This window comes from Punica granatum, chromosome 3 (assembly GCF_007655135.1).
Source record: "Punica granatum isolate Tunisia-2019 chromosome 3, ASM765513v2, whole genome shotgun sequence".
NCBI lineage: Eukaryota > Viridiplantae > Streptophyta > Magnoliopsida > Myrtales > Lythraceae > Punica > Punica granatum.
In genome coordinates this window covers 8,135,066-8,145,905 of record NC_045129.1, presented here as the reverse complement: position 1 = coordinate 8,145,905, position 10,840 = coordinate 8,135,066, and positions in this window count along the sequence as shown.

The following is a 10,840-nucleotide window of genomic DNA, read 5'->3' as shown; positions in this document are numbered from 1 at the left end:
GTCCAACAATGTCGTCATGGTCTGAAAAATCTAAGATGATCACTCTCACAATAATAATAATGAAATTATGAGGAAAATTCCTATAATTAATAAAAGTTAGCCTTATATATTACCCGTACACTTAATCGATTCACTCATTTACTGTAATTTCTTTGTGCTTCCTCACATCGTTTGACAGGATAAGATCACTAAAAAGCTTGATAATTGACATACATTAGTCACTGTTGCAAGTGCTAAGTGCTAGAAACGCGTTGGAAGCAACTTCTACAGTCTCGTTGCCAAACTAAGACCAATAATCAAAAGGCTAGCTAGTTCCCAAATTAATTCTGCTCTTGTATGAATGATGAGCACTCTTGACTAAGGGTGTAGTGGAGTCGAGCGGAGTCGAGTACTGGCCAGCTGAAGCACGACTCTTTCACCTTAAAAAACATTCAGTTCGAGCTTGCTCACGAGTTTAGTCGAGTACTGAGTTCAACGTATATATTCATTCTGCGATTTCACTTATGCAGTATAGAAAAGCTACAATTAGAAAAGTGAGCTAGCATATCGAAGCATCAACATTTATGAGATTAAATGGACTAAAAATCATAAAAGGAAGACAAGGAGAATAAGTAATTTTAATGCTAGCTTATGAGCCATATAAATGTGATTTACCCAATCAGAAACGGTATTTTTGTAATTTTAAGTAAGCTTGTTTTAAGTTCGTGACCTTATTGACTCGACTATTATGAAACGAGTCTCAAATATTTACCTAGCCGAGTCCAAGTAGCTCATAACTAGTTCTGCTCGTTGACACTGGTGCTCTTGGAATACATGCCAGTTGTTAGCACAGTAATTTTGTGTTTATGATTTAAGCCAAATTAAATGCTCGAATTTTGATAAACTCAATCATCTCATTCGAATACACCACTTAGTCGATCAAGCGGTGTCTATATTAGTTTGAGCGTATTTCAGCTAATTCATTCTCTTTGGATAAGTCAAAACAGGTTAGGCACGTTCAGCTTAGGGCAAGCTAGATTAGAAATTGAAATGTAGGATAGTGTATAGAGGTATGCGTGATGCGCGCAGTGAGTAGGATGGGGACATTGGGAGCATGGACATTTAATTTGGGGCCATAACGGTTCAACGGTTAGGTGGTCTATTAATTAACCAGTGAATGCGTAATTGTGGGAAATTTTTCCTTTTCCCAAGATGGAAAATATCTTGTACCGTTTGCTCTATCAAATCTTGTCCTTAGGATCCAAAACTATTCATATATTTACGGTTAATACTAAAAAAAACATGAATTTTGTCCACTTCTTCAATTTTGATACATACGAGCTTTATTTTTTGGTAAAAAAGGCATGAAATTTGCTTTTCTTATTATGTTAGGCATCTATCCCGTTTTCTATCTATCTTGCTGACGAAACGGAAAACAGTGTTTACGCAACGAATACTGTCGCATTAGTTCAGCAAAAATAGTAAAAAAAAAAGAAGAAGAAGAGAGAAATGCTTTGCTCGAAGAAAGGGTGGGGGCCCCCGCTACCCCGAGGATTCTCTCGATTCCAATAGGTGGGGCCTCGATCCCAGCCACCATCCCTTGATCGAAGTTACTTGTGTGGCTAGCGATGGGTGGTGACCGATATGGGACACCCACCCTTTCTTCGATGAAAGTCTTTCTCTATTTTTTTTTAGATTTTTTATTCTTTTTGTTGAAGTTGCATGACACCGTTCGTCACGTATGCACTATTTTCCGTCATGTTAGCAAAATAGATAGAAAATGATACAAATGCCTAACGTGATAAAAAAAAATCAAAGTTCATGCATTTTCTTGACAACGAATAAAGTTCATGTCAAAATTAAAAAATGGGACAAAGTTTATGTTTTTTTTTTTTTGTTATTAACCCTATATTTTATTGTCCATTTCAAATATTAATTAGGCTAGCTTGTCTTGTCGCAAAATATTGCCGCAAGCGAGCAAGTAAATGATGTTGAATTTGAATCCTTTCACAAGAAAACCTCGATATTGATGCTTGTACTGACGTGGTTAGCGTTGCTCAAGATGAAGGAACTCTTTTGTCCACTGAGAACTGCGTAATGATTTGAAGTATTAGGTACGTACATTGGTGAAAAAACATTAGTTCTTTCAAGCCATACTGGGAGTTGTATGTTTCTATAGTCCCCCTTTGGGATGTTAACATTTGTATTCATCATTAGTTACCAGTTAGTATTAGATATCCTTCACATTGAGAAATCATTTTTTTTTTTGTTTGGGGTGAAAGAAATCAAGAAAAATTGAAAGTTTCGTATGGAACTATATGCTGTATAGTTTCTAAACATAGTGTACCGTGTTTGTCTTATATTATTCATAATTATGTATTTGAATTATAAATAACTCTTCATATTTTAAAACATGTAATTTCACCTTATAAATATGTCATAAGCTTTTAGCTTCTGAGCATAAGAAAACTTTGATCTGCAATTTTATTATTGGACCGATTTATCTCTTATTGAACCAGCTTAAATTGAACTTGAATTAGTCGAGCTTCTAGATATTAGATAATGTACAACTAGAAAAAAGATAGGACAATAATTATTAATAAATAAGTAAAAAAAAAAAACTAATGGGGAGAGGAGTTAGGTATGTCATTCCAAATTATCGCACGTGGGGCTCGGGTCATTCGAGGCTTCCCCGCACGTGGGACCACCCCTCCTTGAATTCGTTAGCCAGTGTTAATTCCTCTGCTGCGGCAGCCGTTAAACGGGGGAGCTTCCAATTTAAAAATTTTCCATATTCCTTTGCTTTTACTACTCCGTAAAATTTTATCACTTGCAAGCTCTTCGCCATAGCCTTTTATGGCTTTCTTCAATTAATCATGAACCTAACGTCTTAGGAAGATGTTCATGATTGATTACCTTTTAAAGGTTCAAATTTGAATCTGTCCACAGGTCTTTTGTATTATTGTAAGGTGACATGCTTTGATCGAGATTTTAGAGTCCATATTTTTACATATAAATTTTTACTAACTTTTAATTTAAATTTATAGTAGTCAATGTCTTTATCAGATGTATCAGACCTGACACAGGCCTTTCAAGGAGAGGGAATTATCGATAAATATTGAGAACATCTTTAACAGAAATGATCGACTGTAAGCCTTGTTAGACACATGTATACAACTGCACTAATAAACCATGGGTAAAGGCCAACCGACAATGACTGAGGTGCATAGCCGACTTCCTCCTCCTTCAACCCCCTTTGTGGGGATTTATCCCCCTGTGGATGAGCGAAATAAGAGGGGCAAAAGAGGTTCTAACTAATTGTCATGAACAGTGTATAAGATTTTGCCCGACGGTATCGAGTACTGACCATATCGAGGGACAGGCCCAGAAGCCAAGGACGAAATATGGGTGAAATCAGTGTGTTCCAAATTCTACCCTTGCATCGACCATCAAATGGACCATTAATTTCTCCTCAAACTGCAGCTAGTAACTTCTATTATTCTTTGTTCTTTGAGGGTTTTGAATTAAGTCAAACTCATTTCAAGTAATTAGGAAATTACCTTATATTTAATTTTCTTTTAAAAGAAGTTCAAAAAATACCGTCGGTTCAAAGGTAAACAATGCATTTGGATCAACAACCTTTAAAAGTTTGATTTCTTGCAAATTTAAAAAGAAGTGAGATTGGAGAGTAATATGAAATTAAGGGAATAATTAAAGGAAGACGACATGAGTGAATGGGAATGGCATGTCTTTGATGGATGTTTTTGATTCAAATTAAAGAGACACCTAGCTATCATTATACCCAACACCCAACACCCACAAAAAAATATATAAAAGCAGAGCGAAGGGAAAGATTCCTTTGAATTTTAAAGGGAACAGACAGGGGCACATGGAACCTTATAGGGCGAGGGGGGGCACGGAAAACTATAACCCCAAAGATAGGTTGATTTTATTTTTACCACCTCTTACACATGAAAGTAAGTTAGTGCAATTACACATATATATATATATATATATATATATAATGAAAGTAAGGTAGTGCAATGATGAGCCTTTGATGTCCAACATCTACATATGTCCCTATTCTTAAATTAAAATAACCCTCTATAGATCGTGATCGAGTTTTCTATAATATAGTACCGATGATATCCTGTTTCAACATGATTCTGTCGATATTTAAGTTATAGTAGCATTAACAATGAATATACATTTTAGGCTCAATCATATTTTAATGTGAAATTCTTATTTAAGTGAAGTCGCTTGCACCTAGTTTAATTTAAGCTAATCGAGTTGGCATAAATAGAAGGCGAATCACGCGTTGCAGCATGCCGTCTCATGTTCTATTTCCGGTTCAATATGTGGTTTGATGTTATTTGCACCTAATTATAAACCTTTGATGAGGACGTTCAAATTACTTACCTAGCTTGGAGCCGGCCACCGTCTAAGGCTAGAAACAATTAATATTTTCAGCGAAAAAGAAGAAAAAAGCTAAAATCAAATTTCATCCAAAAAAAAAAGAGGGGAAAAAAAGAAAAGGCTAAAAAGATTCCACTTTAATCTCAAAGCGCTTTTGTGCAATCACCACTTTTGCTCAAAGTTTGATTCATTCATGCATTAATAGTCTCTTTGCCAAATATTCTCATCATCGCCAACCAATTCATATATCGAGGCCGTCTTTATCAGTAACTAGCCATGTAGCCCGCGTTGCGTGGATTTTTGATTTTTTATTCTTTAACAGTCACAGTCGCTCTCGGCCATCATCTGCCTTTGCAATTTTGTTGCTTAATGAGCGGAAAATGAGGCAAGTGAAGTTAAATATAGAGAGAGTAAAAGGCTTCAACTTGCAGATAAATCATTGGTCCTCCTTGTAGGTCTTCATGAGCAGGGGGTTGCCCTCAGTGTCCTTCGTATCCTTTCTCTTGCGTTTCGGTATGTTTTTCCGTTTTGCAAATCCCTTTAGTAGAGGTTTTATGAACAGTCGCTTGCGTGTCACTTCCCAAGAAAAAAGAATAATAGAGATATGAATAATTTTCCTTTTCTTATGAGCCAAATCATCTCCATTAGATGAATGATAAGTCGATCAACTATAAGTTGAGGATTTGGCCATTCAAGGAAAACGAGACAATATCAGTGATCCAAATGAAGGAGCCACGTTCATCCTTCTTGTTTTATCCCGGCATTACATATTTATATATAGATTCATTTCATTCTTTATCTAGACTTCATTAAATGATTTGAGATATATACGAAGTGATTTATCATAATTTTGTATGCATATTCAAGTGTCATTTATTTATAGCTATAATATTCACTTTTACTATTGTACAGCGATCAGTCCGTTAATTATTTGCAATTTTTCACAATTGAATGCACAGCAATATGATTCTGTGTGTTCGAAAAATATATAGCCCCACAAGCATCTATAACTCTAGCAAATTATCCATTTCATTTCTACTTTTCTTATTACATAAAATGCTATTAATTAGATTTTGGTGAGATTGAATTAACTAGATCAGGACGTGCAATGAGTAAATTATCAGCCGTCTGCCACCAAACTAAATGAAAGAACTCTTACACTAAATACCGACTTTTTGTTAATGTTTAATTATCACGATAAAGCTCACAACCCCCTCATCATCTTCGGAAAGCCCAAACAAAATCTCGTCTGGGCTGCCTATTAAATTGAATTTAAATAATTTTTGCTCTGCCCAAGAGAGACAGAGAGAGATGAATATTTTTCATTCTTGTACATGAAGTAACCTCTTTCTAGACGTACAAGGGAAAGGTTGTTCAACCATGAGCTGAGAGATTCTCTAATTTTACCAAGAGTTGAAGGATCTCAAATAAAACTCTCATAATCTCACTCTCCCGCTTTAATATATTATATATTGATTAAGTTCACATTTTCCTCAATATGACCAGAAAATCTCAATATACGGTAGCAATTGACAAGCATCATTACAATGAAAATTCTATTATAACGGATAATTTAAAAAGTTGTAAATGGTGAATTATTACACACGCATATATATGCTTATATGTAGAGAGAGATATGCCATGATTTGAAACTCGTTGGTCTTCTTCAAGCTAGCGTTTTCCTTTCTCTTTTTTCCGGCTTTGCATGTGAGTGTTATTTTATATGTTTCGTATTTATGATCATTGATTTGGTATGGTAGAACGAATCTCCTCGAAAGCCAATTTTATCATATTTCATGAGCATATAATATATGTTTGTGTACATATATATAGCTAATTTGTTTTATTCTTTTGATGAATAGCGAAATTGTTTTATTACTGACATAGAAGTTGAACCGACACTTTGATACGCATCTAAACTCTATAGTGTCAACATTGTTATATATTTTTATGGTTTTGTCACTATGCTGACTCTTGATAAACAAAATGATACCTTCATAATTACATATAGTGGAATATTCCCTTCAGCGCACGAAATTCTAGATCCTCATCATTTGTATTCCTGAAGTTGTTGCACACTAACAATGATGACGGAGGACTATGACAAAGTATAATTAAGGATCCTCAAATGCACGGAAACGCAAACGCATTGTAAAAATCCATGCTATTTACAATTGCCATGCACATAAACAATGTGTAACTATATATATATATATATGTATATGTATTACAGACAATTGATGGTTAATAATATATATGCTCATAGTAATCCTTAATTGTTATCAAAAGCAAAGACATCTTTAGCAATGACTAACGTAAACCTAGAAAGAATCAAAGTTAATTATTAGATGGTAGGTGGATGGTCTTGGGAAAATGTAAAAGCGGAAAACAAGATCATTTTCGTAACCCTCTGATTCATATTGTTTGAAATGCATAGTGTGGCAATTATGGTTAAGATTGAAAAGAGCTTTATGTTTGTCATCTCTTTATGGCACCCAACAGTATAAAGGTGTACCAAATTCAAAGGCTTGCGAAAAGAAATTTGGAAGAAAAAGAAAGAAATTAAAGGAAAGCCAAGGGAAAAGAGGAAAGTGGAAAAGGAAGGGATCAGATAGGAATCTCAACTATTATTGTTAAGGTGGAGAGAAGGGTGAGTACTACAGGAATGATCCAGCATTGGAATGTTGATACATTATCCATTACTCTGTCTGGAATGCTTCTGATTGAGGAGGAAAGGTGGGGGATCGGTAATGGAGGGAGAAGAAAGGGAGGAAGAAAGGGAAGGAATGTGGTTTCCCTCGTTTGAAAGATTTCCCTAAGGGAGAGCAGAAGAGAGGAGACAATAAGGATGTTTCCGGATGATGTAAAGCCTCGTCATTTAAGATCTTCCATTGTATCATGAAGGGGCCAAAAGATTTGTCTATCTCTTTCCAAATGCCCGGTTCGGAGAGGGTTGATCAGAAAATTCAGGCGTCTGTCCATTTTCCTCAATAACGTCTCTCTATCTTTCTCTGACCCCTCCAAGAATTTCTTCTAAACGAAAGAATTGGGCTCTCTCCTTCCAAATCTCTTGAAATCTCTCCGAGTTCAAAATGAAAAAGTTGGATTCATGAAATATGCAAATTATCCCATGAAGTAGTCAAGAAAACATAAAAATTCGATCAATGATGATTGGAGACAGGTCGCATCAGTGTATCAGTTTCCAAATCATTATGTGTATTAGGTGTGGAATGACGCTCATACTTCGCTACCTCATTACGAGCAGGAGATGAGTGTGCACCAAACTGTCTGGCCTCCGGTTTCAGCCATTTGGGGTCTCCTTGTTTGGATAGGGAATAAAAAAACTTTAACTTTAACTCAACACATTACACAATAAAAACACATATTTTTCAAGTCAAAATTTTTAATTTTAACTCAACACACTACACGACAAAAACACACGTTTCCCAAGTCAATTTTATAATCTCATCTCATTTGTCCTTTTCCACAATCAAAATCAAAATCAAAATCAAAGTTACTTTAACTCTGAAATCAAATGCACCGTAAGTATCCCACATGTTAAATCATCTGGTGATTGGCTTGTTCAGAAATCTCTTGAATTATATTGGATATGTCATATAATATTTCACTTTCCATCGTATGATGGCCATGCTCTCCCATTTGGCGATATTACTGAGATCGTTGTTGAGGAGTAAAATGGGATAAATCTCACATCGAAAATAAAAAAAGAAAATCCATAGGTTAATATATGGCTTGGGTACCATCACTTATCAGTTTGAGCTTTTAAGTGGAAATGAGCCCAGGTCCGTATAAGCCCAATGGAAATTTAATATGGTATCAGAGCCCGGGTTACGCGTATGCGCACCTACGTGCGTGTGCGTACCAACACCAAGCCAAGCCCAATATGTCCGAGTGCAGCCAAGAGTGCGCATCGTGTTAGTGTCCCCCCTTGCCCGAGCACAGAAGATGAGCCCGACTCAAGGTCAATTGTTGAGGGCGGGTGTTTAAGGGCACGTGACAACGTGTTGGCAGAAATAGATCACACGTTGCACGTAAAGGCGGGTGTTGAGGAGTAAAATGGGATAAATCCCACATTGAAAAAGAAAAGGAAAATCTATAAGTTAATATATAGTTTGGGTACCACCACTTATCAGCTTGAGCTTTTAAGTGAAAATGGGCCCAAATCCGTATAAGTCCAATGAAAATTTAATAATCGTTCTACCTTATTTGTATGTAAGTTATTTTATTTTATTTTATTTCCTTTTGGGATAAGGCCCATTTTTCAGAGGTGAAAAATTATATATGTCTGACTTGACAACTAGCGGAATCAAAATATACGTAATGTGCAACAAGGGTGATCACAACCTGCAACTCATGTTTTATGATTGACACGAGCATATGATTTGTATCTTACTAGAGGAATGACATTGTATGACGATCGACTCGATATATACTGCAAAGATGGACCGATCTAGACCCTTAGCTGAATATGTACACAGATTCTATGGATGTCAGATGGGGTTAACACGAAAAGAGGATGGAAGGACGCATTATTATGAGACCTTTCAGGAGGTCTCTCTTCCATACCGAAAACATGCTTTCCGATGATGGTGCAAAAATGGTCCTCCCCCTCTCCGCGTCCATCTCCATCTCCACAGTTCCAAAAGCACTAACATTGATCCACTTTTCCATTCCAAAGTCATGACGGCCTTTTCCTTTCGCGGCTTCACATCTCTTCTTTTTAAAGCGAAGACTTTTGCGGCTCACGTCTTTTCTTACTTTCCCACTTTTTCCTTTTTATGTTGTGATGAATTAAAATCCCCTCTGAGAATTTAGCGTTAATTATTTTTGTGTTGTGAGTAAATGTGATTGGTACATTATTACAATGATCACAGAAAACGATGTTTAACGTTGATAAATTCTGTGAGTTCAGTTCCTGTGAGGAATTGCCACTTGTCATCCATGAAGTGGGTGGCTATATACAGACAATTTTTTTGGTAGGTGTCATGGAATTTAATTTGGCATGGATCTATTTGGCGGGAGATGGATTCCTTCCCAAAAAATATCTTGAACTCGGTCATCGGAATAGGTGAAAGAAGAATTTCAATTTGTTGCTAATGTATAATATAAGAGTTATTCTATTACCTCCGAAGTCGACACAGTCAAATCTCTATGTGGGGCATGGTTGTAAATATTATTAAAAACAAGGGCATTTTGTCCCGCAGAGAGATTCGACGTATTCGGAATCGGAGGAAAAATCATTTTTGATAATATATATGCATGTATAGTTAATTTGTAGGATCTAATATACGTTCTATGGAAATATAAGAGCTGAATTTTTTTTTCCGATTACAAAAAAAATCAACTCCTATAAGAGAAGAGAAAATAAAAAGCACGAGAACCTTTTCAGTGAAATTTAATCCAAGACTCGTTGATTCTAAATTCAACTTTTGAGTGGATAGTAATGCCATTGCATCACACTCATATTTTTTTAGAGCAGCTTCTTTTATGATTTTCATTTTTGGGCTTTCCTATTGTCAATGGATTAGTGCTTGCATACTGTTAAAGTTAACGGAGTCAACATTCTCTAGTTCTCTAGTTTTTTTGGGCCACCAACAATTTCTATTTAAAAAAGACATGGCAGGAATATGATAATTTTCAAATGGGTATTAATTATATATTCAATCTGTCTGATGAAAAGGTTGTACGTAATTTATGGAATCATACAAACAAAAATCATTTTCGTATAGTTGATTTTATTTCATTCCTTTATACTCATGCATGCATAACGAACATGACCCAAGTGTGAAAAAGAAGTAGACATAATGCCAGCCATCTCTCGAGGATCCAAAATCTTCTCTAAAAAGGTGGATGTTAATTTGTGGAAAAAAAGATAAAAGCATGACTATAGCGAGCTACAATTAATAGTAAAAAGAGTATGAGAGAGGGGTTTTCCATGCCTGCAATCCCTTGAGAATGGCAAGATGTGATATGGGTCACTATGAAAGAAAGATTGCGAGGGGGAACTTATTGGAAATGAGCATCAAAAATTCAAACGGAAAACCAGGAGAAATACGGCAGGGACAGTGACATTGTACGACTTCCACTTCAGACCAAAATGTTTTTTGAGTTTGATTTTTGTGTCCCATATTTCCCGTCCTCCTATCTATTTCCTTTTAAATTCATCAGTTCGATTTCAATTGTAATTGGAAAAAATAAAATAAAATGGGAAACAAGATCTTAATGGTGTACGCATTGCATGGGTTTAGTTAGCCCTATCAAATATACGTGAATTTGACTATATCTCACATCGCAATTAATTCTTTCTTAAATTTTAGCGATGTGTAGTCTATAGAAAAAGACATTTCCGTTCTGTTGAGGAGTAAAATGGAATAAATCCCACATCAGAAAAGAAAAGGAAAATTCATGGGTTAATATATGGCTT